Source organism: Belonocnema kinseyi, chromosome 3 (genome assembly GCF_010883055.1).
Source record: "Belonocnema kinseyi isolate 2016_QV_RU_SX_M_011 chromosome 3, B_treatae_v1, whole genome shotgun sequence".
Taxonomy (NCBI): domain Eukaryota; kingdom Metazoa; phylum Arthropoda; class Insecta; order Hymenoptera; family Cynipidae; genus Belonocnema; species Belonocnema kinseyi.
The window spans coordinates 55732353-55736458 of record NC_046659.1 but is presented as its reverse complement, the minus strand read 5'-3'; the positions used below and the strand labels follow the sequence as shown (position 1 = coordinate 55736458).

At 30.7% G+C, this 4106-nt stretch overlaps 1 long non-coding RNA gene across 1 annotated transcript in view; it reads right to left on the bottom strand.

The window, feature by feature from the left end:
- The window catches only part of LOC117169644, a 29110-nt gene extending 25336 nt beyond the window's left edge, over positions 1 to 3774 (bottom strand). Inside the window, exon 1 of the long non-coding RNA XR_004466694.1 lies at positions 3680 to 3774. This is a non-coding gene — a long non-coding RNA (uncharacterized LOC117169644). The remainder of the gene's footprint in view (positions 1 to 3679) is intronic.
- Between the last annotated feature and the right edge of the window lie 332 nt (positions 3775 to 4106).

Below are 4106 nucleotides of genomic sequence, written 5' to 3'. Positions count from 1 at the left end.
TATTCTATTCATATTATATTGCCAGTATTCGATGACCAGTTGACTTGAGTTATCGAAAGACAAATCTAATCTATACCCTATAGGAGAGTTATTTGCGTTGCTCGACGTCTATCGCATGATTGCGTGATACAAAACGAGTACCATACAAAACAGGCTTGTGGTCGGTAGAATAAAAGTACATTAACTTCTTCTGAAACCTTTTGACAATATCAAATAGGGATAATCATTCTCAAAGATAGTTTTGGTATTATTTTACTTATTTCAAATCTCAAAATGAAAGAAAAAATAATGGAGATAAAAACTAAGGAGAAAAGAGAATGAAAGGAGAAAATTGTTATATTCATGATAAACCAGTAGGGACACTCTTGCTCGTCGAAAGTTGAAATCTCTTGTATAACTGTTTGTTATAGTAAAAGGCAAAGAGCCTAGCGAGAAATTAGCAAAGGTTTGATGAACGTGGAGAAAAAGCAATTTTAGAAATTACGGTAGGATCTTTCGTAACGTACGTTACAGAAACTATTGTTGCTTTTACTATCTGAGGTGACCAAGTCATATCTCGAAAGAGCAGGAGTGGAAAGATGTCTAAGCAGTAGAAAATGATTGTGGTCTTTCTTCCGGATGTAAAATGTTTTTCTTTCGTGGAAAAAATTTTTACGTAATAAGATGATAACAGAATCGGAAATAACGAGCTTTTCTACTCTCTTGGATCTAATGTAAAACGTCATTTATAATGAAAAAATAAAAAATTTTTGATGTGATATATTGAAAAATTTGCATTTATTCTTGTTATGTAAGATTCTCAAGAAACTTCGTGACAGATTGCCGTTTGGAGAATAGAATAATTAAGATAAGTTTGTTTCTAATTTGTCTATGGTATGCCATTTGTTCTAGCATAAGAAACTGAAATGAACACCATGAATTAGACAGCTTTGATGTATGCAAAAACATGCTGTTTTTATATTGCTTGATTTCATCACCTACACATGACTTACAATTACTCTAAAAATTAAGGAATATAATCATATTGCATCCAATTATTTTCTATAAACTATTACATTTTTAGGGTTCCTAATAAAATTTTTTTCACTCTTACAATTTATAAAACTTCTTTTAAATCACTTAAATTTTCATAGCCCTACAATTAAAATTGTTTAATTTTGAAAATATAAATTTGAAAAATTGGTATTAAGGACCGCAGATAAATTATGCAAAGTTTTATTTTGAAATTTTAAACCGCAAATTTCCCTATGTTAGTGTTTGCTAGTTTTGACACCCCTCCCTTTATAATACGTAATTTTAGTCAAATAAATTTGTTTAGGGGTCATCGAAAAATAACGTAAGACGATTTTAAGGAAGGGCAGGTAAAATCTTACTGTTTATTATGAATAAGAAAAGTAGTTTGGTTTATAATATATACATTTATACGCAGAAGCTGGATCTTTAGAATTGTTTTGTTCTTAATAATTATTTAAATAGAAAAAAACTGAGGTTTCCATTGAAACCCGGTTTTGGTTCCAAAGATGCTGCAACAAATATAAACCTCACTTGATGAAAAGGAACCCAAAACGATCAATGAGCTCTAAATGATATTACACTTAGGATTCTAAAGGATCTCAATGGTAATGGAGCCTATTTCTAAAGAACCTATTTTTCGCTGTGCCCACATGAATAATATGTTTAATTAATAATACAATATTTACCTTAAAGCACACATGTAATCGAACTCTAATGGACATAACTTAATGAAGATGATGAAATTACAAAATAATAACGCAGTTAAAATAAATATAATGACTTGATCAATAACATTTGCAAGTTATTTAGCAAAGTTTCAAAAATGCTGTTATTTTGCGTATTTCGACTATTTCCGTTTGCTCCAAAGAAGTTGGTTTAAAAATATATTGTTTCTTATCTTACATACTCCAATGTTTTTATATTGTTATGTGTTTGATAATCTGATTGTTATATTTTCAAACTTCAGTTTAAGAGATGATATATACGATTTTAATACTGTTTTCTTTAAAAATCCCTTTTAATTAGTAATAATAAAAATAAATTAATATGGGTCCAATTGGGGCCAGATTGGGGCCAGACTGGATAATTTCTAGGCACTGAACTTGGACACCGATCTTGTATCGCGTCTCATTTCGAGTCTGGCCCCATCTAGATAGCCTGATTTGGGCCAAATTCTGCCCGGTCTGGCCTCGATCAGATCCATATTGGAATTTGTGCTCGGGTTGAAGTATTATAAAACGAAAACATACCTTAGACATATTTTTCAAAAATGTTATGGAATATTTAAAGTGTTCGACGTGAAAATAATGCATTTCTTCATTCTACCCTCTACCATAATTATCTATACAAATAGGCAATAGAAAAAGATTTGTATCTACACACCTTTTAATAATTGTGTTACAGAAATGTGAATATAACATTTTTTCCGACTTTCCAACCATGTCTGGTACACAAAGAGATTATGTGAATCATTAAAAATTTTTAGTGATTTGATTCAGGGACCAGCGCAGAGTTTCATAATGGTTCTGATTTAGAGAATTTTTGCCCTTTCTCCTTGAGACAGTGGCATTTCACTGAGAATGAGCGAATTATTTTTTAGGTCTTCATCAATCAGTGAATATGCACTACAAATCAGTGAAAATTAATTGAAACTCTCTTTATTGTGCCTCGGGAGATTTTCAGCGATTGAAATCTTTAGAAATGTATCACCTCTACTCTGTAAAAATCTTTACAGAGTAGAGATTTATAAATTTGTTGGTTTCAAAATTAAAAAATGTAGCAGTGCAATCATTTAAAATTATACGTATTCTTATTGAAAAACTTAGAATTAAAAATATGCAAATTGTTCAATTTCAAATTATATATACTGTACTTCTGAAAGTTGCTACTTTTCCAAAGGAACATTTGAATTGAAACACTTCAAGTTGAATAATATTATTTAATTTATTTCAAATTTGGTTAATTATATATGAAACCAGTTTTAATTGAAAAAATTATACAATAGACAAGCTAAAATTTGAAGCATTCAAAATTTAAAAATGATAATGATGTAAAAAGCTGCAGGATTTTAACAAATCAGGATTATGAGTATAATTCAATTCACTTAGAATTTTCAATTTGTAAGAGTACACCAAACTATCGCTTTCAGTCAAGTGTCGGGGGTTGCTTTCAAATAGCCTTGGACTGATTTTGGGGTGAACGAAATTTTAACAGCCGCTCTTGCCCTGCCCCCCTGAGAAACAGCGTGAACCAGCAGTTCTAGGAAGGCTGAGAAGGTGACTGGAAGCGAGAGTTAGTTGTACTGTGGTAAACAATCACAAAATGCAAGCCCATGTTGACTGTAAAATTTTATTTTGAATCAAAGGAAATATTTTTAATTTAATTAATTTAGTGAAAAATCTTTAAAGTGTTTTAAAATCATTTACAGTAATACAAGTTGATGAATTTTAAATGTGGATGAATATCATTTTTGCATTTAATTAATTAAGTCACTTAATTTCAACCAGAACTGGAATTTAAGTGCAGTGTCTCATCTTTGAAATACGAATAATATGATAATTAACTGACAAGATGTTGAGTTTGGAATGATTTTCATTCGCGTTTTCTGAAATTCAATTTGTGCTGGTAGAAAGGCGTGCGCGAAATGCGATGCGCAAACACTTACTCGGATTTCGGCGATTTTAGAAGAGGAGTCAAGAGAGCAGCTGATAGTAGCTAATATGGCGACGGTAGCGCTGGATAGTATCGATCAACACTGAGCCCATAGTAGTCGTTTCGTCAACGTTTCGTCTTTGATATATGCACTCAGATCTATAACGGATTTTGATTATAAATAGAATAATCGTACATATATGATCAAAAAATATATAAAAAGGGATTGAAGATTCACGTTCTGTACCTGGTAGCTTGAAATGGATATAAGTGCCTTGTTTAGTGTCATTAGTTCTTTTTTCCTTCTACTAATCTCATCGACTTTGAGGATAAAACAACTTGATTTATTAGGCATAAATGAATAATTTATTCAATGCTCACATTAAAAAAAAATTATTTACTACAATTATTCAATTTTTAATTTTATATTAATTTCAAGT